The sequence below is a fragment of the Procambarus clarkii genome, chromosome 21 (assembly GCF_040958095.1).
Source record: "Procambarus clarkii isolate CNS0578487 chromosome 21, FALCON_Pclarkii_2.0, whole genome shotgun sequence".
Taxonomy (NCBI): Eukaryota; Metazoa; Arthropoda; class Malacostraca; order Decapoda; family Cambaridae; genus Procambarus; species Procambarus clarkii.
The window spans coordinates 44,904,397-44,926,896 of NC_091170.1; the positions used below are offsets into that span (position 1 = coordinate 44,904,397).

General features: G+C 40.2%; 1 protein-coding gene across 3 annotated transcripts in view; it reads right to left on the reverse strand.

Annotated features, from left to right (window-relative positions):
* The window catches only part of LOC123760576 (15-hydroxyprostaglandin dehydrogenase [NAD(+)]), a 154,126-nt gene that overhangs the window by 123,101 nt on the left and 8,525 nt on the right, over positions 1-22,500 (reverse strand). The window lies entirely within an intron of this gene.

Consider the following 22,500-nt stretch of genomic DNA (forward strand, 5'->3'; position numbering starts at 1 on the left):
AAAGCGACTAAAATAGAAGTTTGCGACACCTATAAAGTCTAAAATAGAAGTTTGGTTTTCTGGATGGAGATTCACAAGTTTCTTTTTTTTAGCTATCTGCCAAATACACACAAAACACAACTACAACCTTGTTACAACCTAGTGACAACGTTGTATCAGAGTAACGACGGTAAAATAACGTTGTGGTAACATTGTGTGTGTGTACTGGGCGTGTATACTGCTTGTTCTGAGCGAGGGAGAGAATGGTAGAGGGAAGAGAGGGGGAGATGGGAGTGGATAAGGGGTGAGAGGAAGGAGGTGGGGGAAAGAGAGGAGGAAGGTGGTGGAGGAGAGGTGAGATAGGGAAGAGGAAAATAAGGGGATTAAAAAAGGGAAAGAGGGGGCTGGAGATGATGGAGGGGAAAAATAGAGGGGAGAGGAAAGGGTGATGGGGTAAGATGCAGGGGGAGAGGGAAGAAATGGGGAGGGAAGGAAATTAGGTGAGGAAGGTGAGAACAGGGAAGCCCATTTAGTACTTTAAAACACACATGTGCACTAGAGCTTGTGCTCACGCAGCAGTGAGGAAGCCTTCAAGACGTACTGTACACTGTCTTACACCATAACTACACCCCGACGTAGAATTAAAAAAAAAAGGAAGATAAAGTTCAGAGGTTTTGCTGCTACTGTGAGGGAAGGCTTGGGGAACTTGAGGGAATATCGGCAACATGATCACAACACCCCCCCCCCCTCCCATGAAATTCTTACAGGCCTCCACATATGTAACACGACATATGTAAGTTGCTTACCTTAGAGACTGTACTTGTGGTTGGTCTCGAACCCATTAGTGATGTAATAATGTACATTAAATTCTGCAATTAGCTTATCAAGACTGTAATTTGATTATCTAAATATATTTTGGGGTTCAGATACTGACCCATTATATGCCTCTTTAACCCTTTCCACTACCGCCTAGAGGATGGGTATGGGGTGCATAATAAGTCAACTAAACCTGACAGTGTGGACAAAACACCAAATGCCTCGAGGGCGCATACGTGGAGCTAACACTCCAGGGGCCAGATTCATGAAGCAGTTACACAAGCACTTATATGAACCTGTACATCTTTTCTCAATCTTTGGCGGCTTTGTTTACAATTATTAAACAGTTAATGAGCTCCGAAGCACCAGGAGGCTGTTTATAACAAGAACAACAGTTGAATAGAAAGTTTTCATGTTTGCAAACTGTTTAATAAATGTAACCAAAGCCGTCAAAGATTGAGGAAAGATGTACACCGTCGTAAGTGCTTGCTTAAGTGCTTTCGTGAATCTGGCCCCAGATGACCCACAAGCTACGGGTGTATGGAGGCTCCTCTTCTGGGGAAGAAGAGGGAGCTTGAGGAAGGCGCTGCGGGGAGAGATAGGTGACGATGACGGTATAAAAATATTCAAGAACAGGTATGATGTAAAACCAAAGGGTCGGAAACCATTGCAGCTTCTGGCGACTGAAAGGTGGGGACCAGGAGCTGATGCTTGCATGCCCTGTACAAGCGTACTGATGTTTACACGTGAAGTAACAGCTGCGTCCTTCCCTTCCCCCCCTCTCGACGCCTTCACTCTACCTATTCACAAAATTGTCTCCCCTCTCACCATTGAACAACTGTTTCCGCTCTCACACAATCACCACCCCCGCCGCCACCCTCACAATCACCACCCCCACCGCCACCCTCACAATCACCACCCCCGCCGCCACCCTCACAATCACCACCCCCACCGCCACCCTCACAATCACCACCCCCGCCGCCACCCTCACAATCACCACCCCCGCCGCCACCCTCACAATCACCACCCCCGCCGCCACCCTCACAATCACCACCCCCGCCGCCACCCTCACAATCACGACCCCTACCGCCACCCTCACAATCACCACCCCCGCCGCCACCCTCACAATCACCACCCCTACCGCCACCCTCACAATCACCACCCCCGCCGCCACCCTCACAATCACCACCCCTACCGCCACCCCTCACAATCACCATCCCCGCCACCACCCTCACAATCACCACCCCTACCGCCACCCTCACAATCACTACCCCCGCCGCTACCCTCACAATCACCACCCCCGCCGCCACCCTCACAATCACCACCCTCACAATCACCACCCCCACCGTCACCCTCACAATCACCACCCCCGCCGCCACCCTCACAATCACCACCCCCACCGCCACCTTCACAATCACCACCCCCACCGCCACCCTCACAATCACCACCCCCGCCGCCACCCTCACAATCACCACCCCCTACCGCCACCCTCACAATTACCACCCCCACCGTCACCCATCACAATCACCACCCCCGTCGCCACCCCTCACAATCACCACCCCCACCGCCACCCCTCACAATCACCACCCCCACCGCTACCCTCACAATCACCACCCCCGCCGCCACCCTCACAATCACCACCCTCACAATCACCACCCCCACCGCTACCCTCACAATCACCACCCCCACCGCCACCCTCACAATCACCACCCCCGCCGCCACCCTCACAATCACCACCCCCACCGTCACCCATCACAATAACCACCCCCGCCGCCACCCCTCACAATCACCACCCCCACCGCCACCCCTCACAATCACCACCCCCGCTGCCACCCCTCACAATCACCACCCCCGCCGCCACCCCTCACAATCACCACCCCCGCCGCCACCCCCCACAATCACTACCCCCGCCGCCACCCTCACAATCACCACCCCTACGGCCACCCTCACAATCACCACCCCGCCGCCACCCTCACAATCACCACCCTCACAATCACAACCCCCGCCACCACCCTCACAATCACCACCCCGCCGCCACCCTCACAATCACCACCCCCACCCTCACAATCACCACCCCCGCCGCCACCCTCACAATCACCACCCCCACCGCTACCCTCACAATCACCACCCCCGCCGCCACCCTCACAATCACCACCCCCGCCGCCACCCTCACAATCACCACCCCCACCGCTACCCTCACAATCACCACCCCCGCCGCCACCCTCACAATCACCACCCCCGCCGCCACCCTCACAATCACCACCCCCACCGCTACCCTCACAATCACCACCCCCGCCGCCACCCTCACAATCACCACCCCCGCCGCCACCCTCACAATCACCACCCCCACCGCTACCCCTCACAATCACCACCCCCGCCGCCACCCTCACAATCACCACCCCCACCGTTACCCTCACAATCACCACCCCCGCCGCCACCCTCACAATCACCACCCCCGCCGCCACCCTCACAATCACCACCCCCGCCGCCACCCTCACAATCACCACTCCCGCCGCCACCCTCACAATCACCACCCCCACCGCTACCCTCACAATCACCACCCCCACCGCTACCCTCACAATCACCACCTCCGCCGCTCTCTCAATAGTGTGAGTCAGTGAGTAAAATCGAGGCTCGGTGAATGAAAGAGGCAGCACACAGCGCGTGTTTACTCAGCCCAGGTCACGTCCTCACCACTGAACGCGTCACTCATGCCGTCCGTGCTGGACGGAGGCGGGGGAGGGGGGGGGGGGGACCACAGGAGGGCCACAGTAACACCAAAGTGGCCACGGGGGCTGTTGTGTCCAGACCACCTCACGTGAATTTGTTCCTCCTCACCAGGATGTGGGGCACTGTGACCTGCCCAGTGACCAGAGCCTAACTAGGATGAGCATCCTACAGGTGGTTACGGCTGTGTTCACTTGCAAGTGGGATAGTTGCAATTAAGTCAATACCTGTTGGTGGCTAAAGATGCAAAAACTTCGTATCCGTAGGCGACCACACATGAACCAGAACACAGTCAGCTGGTAGGATGAAAACTAAATTACTCAATGCTCTGAAGGGATATAATATATACATCCCATGAGGATAATTCAATTAGTAGCCATTATAATCCAGTTAAGAATTCTGGGTTCGAATCCTGGGAGAAACAAATATGGTTGGGTATATTTCTTTTCACCTAATGCAGCTGTTCACCTAGCAGTACGTAGGTACTCAGGAGTTAGTCAGCTTGTTGTGGGATTGTATCTTGGGCGGGGAGAGTATTTCGACCTTGGGGGGGTGTGGGGGGGTGGGGGACATTAATAAAAGCCTAACGTGAATGAAAACACTCTGGCTGCCTGTCCCCCGACACAATTAATTATTATTATTATAAGAGGGAGCCTTAAACATCCTTTATGCTGTTATTGTGCATTTCTTTAAGGTAATTAATGCACTGTAATTTTGTTTATTAACTTAATTTTAAATGTATAAACATTAACAATTCTTTGTGTAATCTGAACTTTGCAGACGCTACAGGAACTTGACTTCAGTGGTGTCAATGGGCTGACCACGACGGTCTGATGTATGTAGATGTATCTATCTACCAGCAGATTTTTTTCACACAGGTTGATACAGAAGACGACTTCTAACTTCAGTTAGCAGACTGAGAGCTTTCTCTTCTCCATAGCTCATGGTAAGCCTTACCCTCTGGTTTTCCCTGGAACACGACCCGCAAATCGATTAATAATCATGTACCAAATTACTGCTGGGTGAGCAGGGGCGAACAGTTACAAATTGGTGCCCATTCAATCTTCTCTGGCCAGGACTCTAACCATATTAAATTGCTCGTTAGGCGCGGGGCGAGTATTACCACCACGCCATCAGTGACTATAACAACTGGCGACTTGAAGGCTACTGGTGTTGATGTCCGTCCTGATTATGTCAAGTGTAATTTAAGACCATTTTCTTTCCTATGGGTCACTCTGAACAATGACAGCGGCCTCGTCAGTAGCGTGGGTGGTCTCCGGGCGAACATTACCCGTGATCTCACAATTCCCGGGATGACGGGTATGGCGGGTCCAGTGTGGGATGATGGGGCACGACTGTGGAGTAGACGGTTGTGGGTGGACGGGGTTTGGTGACCACATGCAAAATGTTTTACACCTCGCAAGTGTATGTATGTGAGTGTGTTTGTGTGTGTGTGTGTGTACTAACCTATTTGTGCTTGCAGGATCGAGCATTGACTCTTAGATCCCGCCTTTGTAGCCATCGGTTGTTTACAGCAATGACTCCTGTCCCATTTCCCTATCATATCTAGTCTTAAAATTATGAATAGAGTTTGCTTCCACAACCTGTTCCTTAAGTGCATTCCATTTTTCCACTAACCGCACGCTAAAAGAATACTTCCTAACATCTCTGTGACTCATCTGAGTTTCCAGCTTCCACACATGTCCTCTTGTTCTGTTACTATTGCGTGTGAACATTTCATCTATCTCCACTTTGTCAATTCCCCTGAGTATTTTATATGTTCCTATCATATCCCCTCACTCCCTTCTTTTTTCTAGTGTCGCAAGGTTCAGTTCTTTCAGACGCTCTTCATATCCCATCCCTCGTAACTCTGGGACAAGCCTCGTCGCAAACTTCTGAACCTTTTCCAGTTTCCTTCTGTATTTCTTCAGGTGGGGACTCAATGATGGTGCGGCATACTCTAAGACTGGTCTCACATAGGCAGTGTACAGTGCCCTAAAAGCCTTCTCACTTAGGTTTCTGAATGAAGTTCTCACTTTCGCCAGTGTAGAGTACGCTGCTGTCGTTATCCTATTTTTATGCGCCTCAGGAGTTAGGTTAGGTGTTATGTCCATTCCCAGGTCTCTTTCTCGAATAGTTACAGGTAGGCAGTTCCCTTTCATTGTGTACTGTCTCTTTGGCCGCCTATCACCTGATCCCATTTCCATAACTTTACATTTACTCGTGTTGTACTCCAGTAGCCATTTATCCGACCATCTCTGCAACCTGTCCTGGTCCTCTTGGAGAATCCTACAATCCTCATCTGTCACAACTCTTCTCATTAATTTTGCGTCATCCGCAAACATTGACATGTTGGATTCCACTCCTGTAAACATATCATTTACGTGAATAACAAAGAGGATTGGTTCGAGCACTGATCCTTGAGGTACTCCACTTGTTACTGTTCGCCAGTCCGACTTCTCGCCCCTTACCATTACTCTCTGGCTCCTTCCTGTTAGGTAATTCCTCACCCATGCTAGGGCTTTTCTGCTTACTCCTGCCTGCCTCTCAAGTTTGTATAGCAGTCTCATTTGCGGTACTGTATCAAAGGCCTACTGGCAGTCTAGAAATGTGCAATCCGCCCAGCCTTCTCTGTCCTGCCTTATCCTTGTTATTTTATCATAGAATTCCAAAAGGTTTGTTAGGCATGATTTCCCTGTCCAGAATCCATGTTGGCGTTTGTTTACAAACCCAAATCTCTCCAGGTGTGCAAAAAGTCTTACCCTAATTATTCTTTCAAGTATTTTGCAGGGGATGCTTGTCAGTGATACGGGTCTGTAGTTGCGTGCCTCTTCCCTATCTCCTTTCTTGAAAATCGGTACGACATTTGCCTTCTTCCAGCCACTGGGTAAATCTCCCGACATAAGTGACTCATTAAAGATCATTGCCAGAGGCAAGCTGAGAGCCTGCACTGCCTCTTTTAGTATCCACGGTCATACTTTGACTGGTCCAACTGCTTTAGTTGCATCCAGTGTTGTCAACTGTTTAATTACCTCCTCTGCTGTCACCTCTATATATGATAGTCTTCTGTCTGGGTTATCCCTTCTAACAATGGAAGCTGCTCAGGCTCTGTTGTGAACACTCAATGGAAACTTGCACTTAGTACCTCACAGATTTCCTTGTCACTTTCTGTATATGCCCCTTCTGTTTTCCTCAGTCTTGTCACTTGGTCATTTACCGACATCTTCCTTCTTATATGGCTATGTAATAGTTTAGGTTGTTTTTTTGCCTTGATTGCAATATCATTCTCGTAACTTCTTTCCGATACTCATCTTATGTTAATGTAATCGTAATTCTGTCTGACTTGAACCCATACTCCCAGGAGCAACGCACCTGGTATCTACAGGACGCCTTAATCCGCTGGACCATCACAGTTCTGGGGTGTGAGTTTTCAGTTGCATATAGTCCTGGGGACCATTCAGGCTTGTTCGCATATATATATATATATATATATATATATATATATATATATATATATATATATATATATATATATATATATATATATATATATATATATATATATGTCGTACCTAGTAGCCAGAACGCACTTTTCAGCCTAGAATGCAAGGCCCGATTTGCTTAATAAGCCAAGTTTTCCTGAATTAATATATTTTCTCTATTTTTTTTTCTTATGAAATGATAAAGCTACCCATTTCATTATGTATAGGGTCAATTTTTTTTTATTGGAGTTAAAAATAACGTAGATATATGACCGAACCTAACCAACCCTACCTAACCTAACCTAACCTACCTTTATAGGTTAGGTTAGGTTAGGTAGCAGAAAAAGTTAGGTTAGGTTAGGTAGGTTAGGTAGTCGAAAAAACATTAATTCATGAAAACTTGGCTTATTAGGCAAATTGGGCCTTGCATAGTAAGCTGAGAAGTGCGATCTGGCTACTAGGTACGACATATATATATATATATATATATATATATATATATATATATATATATATATATATATATATATATATATATATATATATATATATATATATATATATATGTCGTACCTAGTAGCCAGAACTCACTTCTCAGCCTACTATTCAAGGCCCGATTTGCCTAATAAGCCAAGTTTTCCTGAATTAATATATTTACTATAATTTTTTTCTTATGAAATGATAAAGCAACCCTTTTCTCTATGTATGAGGTCAATTTTTTTTTATTAGAGTTAAAATTAACGTAGATATATGACCGAACCTAACCAACCCTACCTAACCTAACCTAACCTATATTTATAGGTAAGGTTAGGTTAGGTAGCCAAAAAAAGCTAGGTTAGGTTAGGTTAGGTAGGTTAGGTAGACGAAAAAACATTAATTCATGAAAACTTGGCTTATTAGGCAAATCGGGCCTTGAATAGTAGGCTGAGAAGTGCGTTCTGGCTATTAGGTACGACATATATATATATATATATATATATATATATATATATATATATATATATATATATATATATATATATATATATATATGTCGTACCTAATAGCCAGAACGCACTTCTCAGCCTACTATGCAGGGCCCGATTTGCCTAATAAGCCAAGTTTTCATGAATTAATGTTTTTTCGTCTACCTAACCTACCTAACCTAACCTAACCTAGCTTTTTTTGGCTACCTAACCTAACCTTACCTATAAATATAGGTTAGGTTAGGTTAGGTAGGGTTGGTTAGGTTCGGTCATATATCTACGTTAATTTTAACTCCAATAAAAAAAAATTGACCTCATACATAGAGAAAAGGGTTGCTTTAACATTTCACAAGAAAAAAATTATAGTAAATATATTAATTCAGGAAAACTTGGCTTATTAGGCAAATCGGGCCTTGAATAGTAGGCTGAGAAGTGAGTTCTGGCTACTAGGTACGACATATATATATATATATATATATATATATATATATATATATATATATATATATATATATATATATATATATATATATATATATATATATATATATTATTATTAAATATGACCGAAAAGTAAGATTAATAATAATAATAATAGTAGAATTATTAATCTTACTTTTTCGGTCATATTTAATAATATATGTCTACAGGAAAGACTGCTACCAAAATATACTTTATATATATATATATATATATATATATATATATATATATATATATATATATATATATATATATATATGTATATATATATATATATATATATATATATATATATATATATATATATATATATATATATATATATATATATATGCGAACAAGCCTGAATGGTTATATATATATATATATATATATATATATATATATACAGTTATATATATATATATATATATATATATATATATATATATATATATATATATATATATATATATATATATATATATATATATATATAACTGTATATATATATATATATATATATATATATATATATATATATATATATATATATATATATATATAACCATTCAGGCTTGTTCGCATATATATATATATATATATATATATATATATATATATATATATATATATATATATATATATATATATATATATATATATATATATATGCGAACAAGCCTGAATGGTTATATATATATATATATATAATATATATATATACAGTTATATATATATATATATATATATATATATATATTTATATATATATATATATATGCGAACAAGCCAGAATGGTCCCCTGGACAATATGCAACTGAAAACTCACACCCCAGAAGTGACTCGAACCCATACTCCCAGAAGCAAAGCAACTGGTATGTACAAGACGCCTTAATCCACTTGACCATCACGACCGGACATAATGTGGTGATAGCCGAGGCTATTTGAACCACCCCACCGCCGGCACTCGGATAGTTATCTTGGGCATAGCATTTTACCAAATCACCTCATTCTTAGGGGCACACGTGAGGAACACAAATGCGAACAAGCCAGAATGGTCCCCTGGACAATATGCAACTGAAAACTCACACCCCAGAAGTGACTCGAACCCATACTCCCAGAAGCAAAGCAACTGGTATGTACAAGACGCCTTAATCCACTTGACCATCACGACCGGACATAATGTGGTGATAGCCGAGGCTATTTGAACCACCCCACCGCCGGCACTCGGATAGTTATCTTGGGCATAGCATTTTACCAAATCACCTCATTCTTAGGGGCACACGTGAGGAACACAAATGCGAACAAGCCAGAATGGTCCCCTGGACAATATGCAACTGAAAACTCACACCCCAGAAGTGACTCGAACCCATACTCCCAGAAGCAAAGCAACTGGTATGTACAAGACGCCTTAATCCACTTGACCATCACGACCGGACATAATGTGGTGATAGCCGAGGCTATTTGAACCACCCCACCGCCGGCACTCGGATAGTTATCTTGGGCATAGCATTTTACCAAATCACCTCATTCTTAGGGGCACACGTGAGGAACACAAATGCGAACAAGCCAGAATGGTCCCCTGGACAATATGCAACTGAAAACTCACACCCCAGAAGTGACTCGAACCCATACTCCCAGAAGCAAAGCAACTGGTATGTACAAGACGCCTTAATCCACTTGACCATCACGACCGGACATAATGTGGTGATAGCCGAGGCTATTTGAACCACCCCACCGCCGGCACTCGGATAGTAGTGCCGGCGGTGGGGTGGTTCAAATAGCCTCGGCTATCACCACATTATGTCCGGTCGTGATGGTCAAGTGGATTAAGGCGTCTTGTACATACCAGTTGCTTTGCTTCTGGGAGTATGGGTTCGAGTCACTTCTGGGGTGTGAGTTTTCAGTTGCATATTGTCCAGGGGACCATTCTGGCTTGTTCGCATTTGTGTTCCTCACGTGTGCCCCTAAGAATGAGGTGATTTGGTAAAATGCTATGCCCAAGATAACTATCCGAGTGCCGGCGGTGGGGTGGTTCAAATAGCCTCGGCTATCACCACATTATGTCCGGTCGTGATGGTCAAGTGGATTAAGGCGTCTTGTACATACCAGTTGCTTTGCTTCTGGGAGTATGGGTTCGAGTCACTTCTGGGGTGTGAGTTTTCAGTTGCATATTGTCCAGGGGACCATTCTGGCTTGTTCGCATTTGTGTTCCTCACGTGTGCCCCTAAGAATGAGGTGATTTGGTAAAATGCTATGCCCAAGATAACTATCCGAGTGCCGGCGGTGGGGTGGTTCAAATAGCCTCGGCTATCACCACATTATGTCCGGTCGTGATGGTCAAGTGGATTAAGGCGTCTTGTACATACCAGTTGCTTTGCTTCTGGGAGTATGGGTTCGAGTCACTTCTGGGGTGTGAGTTTTCAGTTATATATATATATATATATATATATATATATATAACTGTATATATATATATATATATATATTATATATATATATATATATATAACCATTCAGGCTTGTTCGCATATATATATATATATATATATATATATATATATATATATATATATATATATATATATATATATATATATATATGCGAACAAGCCTGAATGGTTATATATATATATATATATATATATATATATATATATATATATATATATATATATATATATATATATATATATATATATATATATAATATATATATATATATATATATACAGTTATATATATATATATATATGTCGTACCTAATAGCCAGAACGCACTTCTCAGCCTACTATTCAAGGCCCGATTTGCCTAATAAGCCAAGTTTTCATGAATTAATGTTTTTTCGTCTACCTAACCTACCTAACCTAACCTAACCTAGCTTTCTTTGGCTACCTAACCTAACCTTACCTATAAATATAGGTTAGGTTAGGTTAGGTAGGGTTGGTTAGGTTCGGTCATATATCTACGTTAATTTTAACTCCAATAAAAAAAAAATGACCTCATACATAGAGAAAAGGGTTGCTTTATCATTTCATAAGAAAAAAATTATAGTAAATATATTAATTCAGGAAAACTTGACTTATTAGGCAAATCGGGCCTTGAATAGTAGGCTGAGAAGTGAGTTCTGGCTACTAGGTACGACATATATATATATATATATATATATATATATATATATATATAACTGTATATATATATATATATTATATATATATATATATATATATATATATAACTGTATATATATATATATATTATATATATATATATATATATATATATATATATATATATATATAACCATTCAGGCTTGTTCGCATATATATATATATATATATATATATATATATATATATATATATATATATATATATATATATATATATATATATATATATATATATATATATATATATATATATATATATATATATATAACTGTATATATATATATATATTATATATATATATATATATATATATATATATATATATATATATATAACCATTCAGGCTTGTTCGCATATATATATATATATATATATATATATATATATATATATATATATATATATATATATATATATATATATATATATATATATATATATATATATATATATATATATATATATATATATATATATATATAACTGAAAACTCACACCCCAGAAGTGACTCGAACCCATACTCCCAGGAGCAACGCAACTGGTATGTACAAGACGCCTTAATCCACTTGACCATCACGACCGGACAAAATGAGGTGATAGCCTAAGCTATTTGAACCACCCCACCGCCGGCACTCGGATAGTAATCTTGGGCATAGCATTTTACCAAATCACCTCATTCTTTGGGGCACACGTGAGGAACACAAATGCGAACAAGCCTGAATGGTCCCCAGGACAATATGCAACTGAAAACTCACACCCCAGAAGTGACTCGAACCCATACTCCCAGGAGCCACGCAACTGGTATGTACAAGACGCCTTAATCCACTTGACCATCACGACCGGACAAAATGAGGTGATAGCCTAAGCTATTTGAACCACCCCACCGCCGGCACTCGGATAGTAATCTTGGGCATAGCATTTTACCAAATCACCTCATTCTTTGGGGCACACGTGAGGAACACAAATGCGAACAAGCCTGAATGGTCCCCAGGACAATATGCAACTGAAAACTCACACCCCAGAAGTGTCTCGAACCCATACTCCCAGGAGCAACGCAACTGGTATGTACAAGACGCCTTAATCCACTTGACCATCACGACCGGACAAAATGAGGTGATAGCCTAAGCTATTTGAACCACCCCACCGCCGGCACTCGGATAGTAATCTTGGGCATAGCATTTTACCAAATCACCTCATTCTTTGAGTAAAATGAGTAAAGATTTGGTAAAATGCTATGCCCAAGATTACTATCCGAGTGCCGGCGGTGGGGTGGTTCAAATAGCTTAGGCTATCACCTCATTTTGTCCGGTCGTGATGGTCAAGTGGATTAAGGCGTCTTGTACATACCAGTTGCGTTGCTCCTGGGAGTATGGGTTCGAGTCACTTCTGGGGTGTGAGTTTTCAGTTGCATATTGTCCTGGGGACCATTCAGGCTTGTTCGCATTTGTGTTCCTCACGTGTGCCCCAAAGAATGAGGTGATTTGGTAAAATGCTATGCCCAAGATTACTATCCGAGTGCCGGCGGTGGGGTGGTTCAAATAGCTTAGGCTATCACCTCATTTTGTCCGGTCGTGATGGTCAAGTGGATTAAGGCGTCTTGTACATACCAGTTGCGTTGCTCCTGGGAGTATGGGTTCGAGTCACTTCTGGGGTGTGAGTTTTCAGTTGCATATTGTCCTGGGGACCATTCAGGCTTGTTCGCATTTGTGTTCCTCACGTGTGCCCCAAAGAATGAGGTGATTTGGTAAAATGCTATGCCCAAGATTACTATCCGAGTGCCGGCGGTGGGGTGGTTCAAATAGCTTAGGCTATCACCTCATTTTGTCCGGTCGTGATGGTCAAGTGGATTAAGGCGTCTTGTACATACCAGTTGCGTTGCTCCTGGGAGTATGGGTTCGAGTCACTTCTGGGGTGTGAGTTTTCAGTTGCATATTGTCCTGGGGACCATTCAGGCTTGTTCGCATTTGTGTTCCTCACGTGTGCCCCAAAGAATGAGGTGATTTGGTAAAATGCTATGCCCAAGATTACTATCCGAGTGCCGGCGGTGGGGTGGTTCAAATAGCTTAGGCTATCACCTCATTTTGTCCGGTCGTGATGGTCAAGTGGATTAAGGCGTCTTGTACATACCAGTTGCGTTGCTCCTGGGAGTATGGGTTCGAGTCACTTCTGGGGTGTGAGTTTTCAGTTGCATATTGTCCTGGGGACCATTCAGGCTTGTTCGCATTTGTGTTCCTCACGTGTGCCCCAAAGAATGAGGTGATTTGGTAAAATGCTATGCCCAAGATTACTATCCGAGTGCCGGCGGTGGGGTGGTTCAAATAGCTTAGGCTATCACCTCATTTTGTCCGGTCGTGATGGTCAAGTGGATTAAGGCGTCTTGTACATACCAGTTGCGTTGCTCCTGGGAGTATGGGTTCGAGTCACTTCTGGGGTGTGAGTTTTCAGTTGCATATTGTCCTGGGGACCATTCAGGCTTGTTCGCATTTGTGTTCCTCACGTGTGCCCCAAAGAATGAGGTGATTTGGTAAAATGCTATGCCCAAGATTACTATCCGAGTGCCGGCGGTGGGGTGGTTCAAATAGCTTAGGCTATCACCTCATTTTGTCCGGTCGTGATGGTCAAGTGGATTAAGGCGTCTTGTACATACCAGTTGCGTTGCTCCTGGGAGTATGGGTTCGAGTCACTTCTGGGGTGTGAGTTTTCAGTTGCATATTGTCCTGGGGACCATTTAGGCTTGTTCGCATATATATATATATATATATATATATATATATATATATATATATATATATATATATATATATATATATATATATATAAAGTATATTTTGGTAGCAGTCTTTCCTGTAGACATATATTATTAAATATGACCGAAAAAGTAAGATTAATAATTCTACTATTATTATTATTATTAATCTTACTTTTTCGGTCATATTTAATAATAATAATATATATATATATATATATATATATATATATATATATATATATATATATATATATATATATATATATGTCGTACCTAGTAGCCAGATCGCACTTCTCAGCTTACTATGCAAGGCCCAATTTGCCTAATAAGCCAAGTTTTCATGAATTAATGTTTTTTCGACTACCTAACCTACCTAACCTAACTTTTTCTGCTAGCTAACCTAACCTAACCTATAAAGATAGGTTAGGTTAGGTTAGGTAGGGTTGGTTAGGTTCGGTCATATATCTACGTTAATTTTAACTCATATATATGTACGACATATATATATATATATATATATATATATATATATATATATATATATATATATATATATATATATATATATAGTGACGGTAACGTGTTGGTGTTCGGCTGTTTAAGGCTAGGGGTATGGCCTCGTCACATAGTTATAAAAAAAAAATAGAAAAACTGGAACTTCGTCTGTGGTAAGGTAAGGAGAAGACACACAAAACACAAGTAAACTTTAACAATGAAATTTTAATTACGTTAAATAAATCAAAACATGAAAAAATGGACAAACAAATTCGTATAATAAAATCAATCAATCAAAATAATAAGAATAATTAAATGACACAATGAAAAGTTACGTTAAGACAAAATAACAAGAAGTGCAATACAAAAATAAAGGAAGGTGCTGGAATATTGGCTTTAAGCTACCACCTCTCTCAGTAAACGCTAACGTCTAGCCGGGAGGAGTGGTAACTGCGGAAGCACAGAATATTCTGAGGTCTGAGGTCGTGGCGACCCCAGACATCAAGTAGTATGGGGGGGCGAGTGCAGTTGCAGCCAGACCGGCGACCAATCAGCGGAGTCGGTAGCGATCAACAGGTAGTTTGGCGGTTTGAGTCTGAACAGGTGTCTCTGGCTGCATACGTTTTGCTCGCTGGCAAACCTTGCTGGTGTTGTTGTCGTTGTTGGACATTTCTTCCATAGTAGTTTTATATAATTTCAACGACGTAATTGTGGAGGGAAGAGCAGGCTCAATCTCTTGAAGGAGATTATCGTCACAATATATATATATATATGTTGTACCTAGTAGCCAGAACGCACTTCTCAGCCTACTATGCACGGCCCGATTTGCCTAATAAGCCAAGTTTTCATGAATTAATATATTTTCTCTATTTTTTTTTCTTATGAAATGATAAAGCTACCCATTTCATTATGTATGAGGTCAATTTTTTTTTATTGGAGTTAAAATTAACGTAGATATATGACCGAACCTAACCAACCCTGCCTAACCTAACCTAACCTATCTTTATAGGTTAGGTTAGGTAGCAGAAAAAGTTAGGTTATATATATATATATATATATATATATATATATATATATATATATATATATATATATATATATATATATATATATATATATATATATATATATATATATATATATATATATATGTATATCACGAAAATAAACACGTGATTAAAAATGTGACAATGTCAGACCACGGAGGAAAAATGAAACAGAAGCACTCCTTCTGAAGATGTATTAATATACGAAAGTACTTAAGGAAATTCCTGTTTCATTTTTCCTCCGTGGTCTGACATGGTCTGACATATATATATATATATATATATATATATATATATATATATATATATATATATATATATATATATGTCGTACCTAATAGCCAGAACGCACTTCTCTGCCTACTATTCAAGGCCCGATTTGCCTAATAAGCCAAGTTTTCATGAATTAATGTTTTTTCGTCTACCTAACCTACCTAACCTAACCTAACCTAGCTTTTTTGGCTACCTAACCTAACCTTACCTATAAATATAGGTTAGGTTAGGTTAGGTAGGGTTGGTTAGGTTCGGTCATATATCTATGTTAATTTTAACTCCAATAAAAAAAAATTGACCTCATACATAGAGAAAAGGGTTGCTTTATCATTTCATAAGAAAAAAATTATAGTAAATATATTAATTCAGGAAAACTTGGCTTATTAGGCAAATCGGGCCTTGAATAGTAGGCTGAAAAGTGAGTTCTGGCTACTAGGTACGACATATATATATATATATATATATATATATATATATATATATATGGTGGCGGTTTAATAACTGTTGAGATTTTGTTGAATTTATTTAATTTTTATTTGTGTTTTTCTTCTTTAATTTTGCATTTTGTTTGACCTTTCTTTATCAGTCTTAGAAGTTCATGCAAGTTTAAATATTTATTTTATTGGAGGAAATTTTAAGCAATTTATAAAAAATACTAATTGCATTATTTTATATTTTATTTGTATGTTATTTTATGTTGTTGTTGTTATTGTGGTATGTTGTTGTTACGTTGTTGTTATGTTATTGTTATTGTCACGTTGTTGTTATGTTATTGTTATTGTTACGTTATGTTTTGTTATTGTTATTGTCACGTTGTTGTTATGTTATTGTTATTGTCACGTTGTTATGTTATTGTTATTGTTACGTTATGTTTTGTTATTGTTACATTGGTATTATGTTATGTTATTGTTAGGTTGTTGTGTTATTGTTATGTTGTTATGTTATGTTATTGCTACGTTGTTGTTATGTTATTGTTATGTTGTTATGTTATGTTATTGCTACGTTGTTGTTATGTTATTGTTATGTTGTTATGTTATGTTATTGTTACGTTGTTGTTATGTTATGTTATGTTGTTATGTTATGTTGTTATGTTATGTTATTGTTACGTTGTTATGTTATTGTTATGTTGTTATGTTATGTTATTGTTACGTTGTTGTTATGTTATGTTATGTTGTTATGTTATTGTTATATTGTTATGTTATGTTATTGTTATGTTGTTATGTTATGTTATGTTATTGTTACGTTGTTGTTATGTTTTTGTTACGTTGTTATGTTATGTTAATGTTATGTTGTTATGTTATGTTATGTTATTGTTACATTGTTGTTATGTTATGTTATTGTTATGTTATTGTTACGTTGTTGTTATGTTGTTGCCTCAGGAATTACTAAAGTGTCACGTGACTGTCAGTGCCGTTTACGTGTTACTTATTTAAGATTAGTGACGATCGTATAAGATTTAATCCCATAAGTGTGGCACTGGGGTGTCAATCACCCGTATCAACCAACCTCGAGTGCCACTTCAGGCTAAGGTCTTGTGGTGATAAGAGGCCGCTCACTCCACCAGTGTGGGGGGGGGGCACCTCACCACCACCACCACACTCTTGAGGTGGGAAAGGCCGACCTGCTCCTTACTGGAGCAGGTCGCTCCAATAAGGAGCGCCGCTCTGCTCCTTATTGTCCAAATTGCATTGTCCCTCTTACGGTCGTGTATGTCCTTGTTGAATGTCCTGACTTCCAGGACGAGCGTGTGTCTTGTTTTCCGACCGTCCCTCGCGGCCGCTTGTTCCTCGATAGAATTCTTGGTGAATCGGATACTTTTGATATCGTTCGCCTTATGTGCGTCTGTTTTCGTATTAGCATCCTTAGTGATATTTAGCGCCCTCTGATTATTCCGCACATTTGATGGTGCTACATAGCCTTCCCGGTTTGGTGTCTTCTTTTGATAATTACTTACTTACTAGGCCTAGGAGGATGAAGTTAGACTAGTTTTTATTAGCAACACTAATATAAAAATTTACTGTTTGTCCAAAGTCACTAATACAAAAGTCAACTTTCAGGTGGTCCATCACGACTTATTTGTATTTTCGACACCATAGCTATTATAAGTACCTTCAATTTAGTAGGAAGGATTGAATAATGGGAGGCCGGATGGAAATTTGGACTTCCGATGACGAAGTGATAACTGTGAGTGTAATGAAATTAAGCTACTCACTGTCATGCACACTCACTGTTACCTTACGTAACCCTCCCTTAACTCCCTGTCAGTTAAGTGACACGTTATCACAAAATAATCACTTGTTATCAAACAAATCTGATCATGTTAAGCGTGTCAGTCGGTATTTAGCAGGATCTATAAATACTGCCCAGATGCTTTAATTAATAATAAATTTTAAAATACTATTACACATCAAACTGTGATTAAACATGAGAAGTGAGCATTAAATATGGGATGTGAGCATTAAATGTGGGGTCTGAGCATTAAATATGGGATGTGAGCACTAAATATGGGACATGGGCATGAAATATGGGATGTGAGCATTAAATATGGGAAGTTATAATTATATATGGGATGTGAGCATTAAATGTGGGGTCTGAGCATTAAATATGGGATGTGAGCATTAAATGTGGGGTCTGAGCATTAAATATGGGATGTGAGCACTAAATATGGGATATGAGCATTAAATATAGACATGGGCATTAAATATGGGATGTGAGCATTAAATATGGGACGTGATCATTAAATATGGGAAGTTATAATTATATATGGGATGTGAGCATTAAATGTGGGACATGATCTGTAAATATGGGACGTGAGCATTAAATATGGGATGTGAGCATTAAATATGGGAAGTTATAATTATATATGGGATGTGAGCATTAAATGTGGGGTCTGAGCATTAAATATGGGATGTGAGCATTAAATGTGGGGTCTGAGCATTAAATATGGGATGTGAGCACTAAATATGGGATATGAGCATTAAATATAGGACATGGGCATTAAATATGGGATGTGAGCATTAAATATGGGACGTGATCATTAAATATGGGAAGTTATAATTATATATGGGATGTGAGCATTAAATGTGGGACATGATCTGTAAATATGGGACGTGAGCATTAAATATGGGAAGTGAGCATTAAATATAGGATGTGAGCATTAAATATTGGATGTGAGCATTAAATATTGGATGTGAGCATTAAATATTGGATGTGAGCATTAAATATTGGATGTGAGCATTTCTCTAATGTGAGCATTAGAAAAATACCATCTATAATGTTTAAGAGTGCTGCTCCTGCTCTTGCACTACCCATAGCTCTGCTATTCCACAATTCTCTAGAGTGTCATACTTTTCCTGATATCCTTAAAAAAGCAAGAGTGACGCCAGTTCATAAAGGAGGCGAGATAGCTGACATAAACAATTACAGACCCATATCAAATTTACCTATACATTCAAAATACTTGAAAATATTATTTACAAACAGCTCTATTCCTACCTTGTAAAATTCAACATATTAAATCCCTGCCAGTTTGGCTTCCGTTCCTAAAAGAGTATCAATGATGCCATTATTAGTCTGCTTAATATAATCTACACAGCCCTTGACAAAAATGAGTTCAATTGGTTTCTTCATTGACCTGAGAAAGGCCTTTGAAACTATAATCCATAACTACCTCTTTCTTAAACTTCCCCCACTATGGTATCCGAGGTCTTGCTCTGGACTATATTTCTTTCTATCTCAGCGACAGACACAAATATGTAGTCATCAATAACATAACCTCCCCCACTCTACTATTGACAGAAGGGGTGCCACATGGCAGCATCTTGGTACCTCTCCTATTTCTTATATACATCAATGATTTGCCAACTGTTTCTAACTTTCTAAAAACTTTACTATTTGCTGACGATTCTAACTTCATCTATTCTGACTCCAACCGCTAAACTCTAAATAATTCTGCAAATACTGAATTTAAAAAAAGTCCACTCATAGATGTCAACCCACTGACTCACACTTAATATAAAAAAGACCTTGGACATCTTATTTGGTAATAAATCATCGAATCAAATTCAACTTCAAATAAACAATGTTAACATTAGCAATAAAAATTATGGAAAGTTCTTTGACCTATACATAGACAAGAGACTCAACTTCAGCGCCCACATACAACACATTACCAAGAAAGTCTCAAAAACGGTTGGTATACTTTCTAAAATCAGATATTATGTTTCCCATTCTGCTCTCCTCTATAATAATTATAATAATAATAATAACAATAATAACAATATTAATAATATTATTATAGTTATAGATAAAAATATAAATATAAATAATTATAATTATAAAATAATAATAATAATAATAATAATAATAACTATAACAATAATAATAACTATAATTATAATAATTTTTTGGCAAGAAGGTACAATGGGTTGGCGAGATTACATAAGATTGGTATTTTACATTCATGCAAAGCCACTAACACGCATAGCGTTTCGGGCAGAGCCAAAACGTCTCGTCCTGCCGGGGAATCGAACCCGGAACCATTTAGTTATGAGAAACAAGGGAAAGTTTTATATTCACAGGGAAATTCTTCACTGCTACAGCTGTACAAATATTTAATTCTCACTGCAGTCTTCCTCAGTTTTCTGTTGTCTTATTAAAGACAACAGAAAACTGTCAGATAATCTTATTCAACCCTACGTCTAGTCTTACATACGAATGGAGTAAGGACTTATTCAGTCCTTACTCTAGTCTTCCTCAGTCCTCATTTCAGTATAAACTAGTCTTCATACTTCACACTCCAGACTTCCTGTCCTCAGTCATGTTTTAATCAGTTTCTACCCGTCTTCCTCTGTCCAAATCTCAGTCTTCCTCAGTCCTCCCTCCAACGTTCTTTACTCTGGGGCATGAGATGGGTTTACAGACCCCGAGCGCCGTCTTCCCCGACCATTAGGATCAGGATCACGCCACCAGTAGGGTTTTAATGTCTACAAAAACATCACTGCCAGTGTAGTATTCCTGGCTTACTATACAGATAAGGATAGAAAGTTGTACATGTTTATAAACGTGTCCTACACATGTGTCCTCTCGCTAGTATCCCGAGCCAAGCTGGAAATTTGTTAGTGTCTGGCCAAGGTCGGCCAGTTCCAGCGGGTACTGGATCCTTGTGCCTGTACTGGATACATGTGCCTGTACTGGATCCTTGTGCCTGTACTGGATCCTTGTGCCTGTACTGGATACATGTGCCTGTACTGGATCATTGTACCTGTACTGGATCCTTGTGCCAGTACTGGACCCTTGTGCCTGTACTGGATCATTGTGCCTGTACTGGATACATGTGCCTGTACTGGATCATTGTACCTGTACTGGATCCTTGTGCCAGTACTGGACCCTTGTGCCTGTACTGGATCCTTGTGCCAGTACTGGATCCTTGTGCCTGTACTGGATCCATGTGCCAGTACTGGATCCTTGTGCCAGTACTGGATCCTTGTGCCTGTACTGGATCCTTGTGCCAGTACTGGATCCTTGTGCCTGTACTGGATCCTTGTGCCTGTACTGGACCCTTGTGCCTGTACTGGACCCTTGTGCCAGTACTGGACCCTTGTGCCTGTACTGGATCCTTGTGCCTGTACTGGATCATTGTGCCTGTACTGGATACATGTGCCTGTACTGGATCATTGTACCTGTACTGGATCCTTGTGCCTGTATTGGATCCTTGTGCCTGTACTGGATCCTTGTGCCTGTACTGGATCATTGTACCTGTACTGGATCATTGTGCCTGTACTGGATACATGTGCCTGTACTGGATCATTGTACCTGTACTGGATCCTTGTGCCTGTACTGGATCCTTGTGCCTGTACTGGATCATTGTACCTGTACTGGATCCTTGTGCCTGTACTGGACCCTTGTGCCTGTACTGGATCCTTGTGCCTGTACTGGATCCTTGTGCCTGTACTGGATCCTTGTGCCTGTACTGGATCCTTGTGCCTGTACTGGATCATTGTGCCTGTACTGGATCCTTGTGCCTGTACTGGATCCTTGTGCCTGTACTGGATCCTTGTGCCTGTACTGGATCATTGTACCTGTACTGGATCCTTGTGCCTGTACTGGATCCTTGTGCCTGTACTGGATCCTTGTGCCTGTACTGGATCCTTGTGCCTGTACTGGATCATTGTACCTGTACTGGATCCTTGTGCCTGTACTGGATCCTTGTGCCTGTACTGGATCCTTGTGCCTGTACTGGATCCTTGTGCCTGTACTGGATCCTTGTGCCTGTACTGGATCATTGCGCCTGTACTGGATCCTTGTGCCTGTACTGGATCCTTGTGCCTG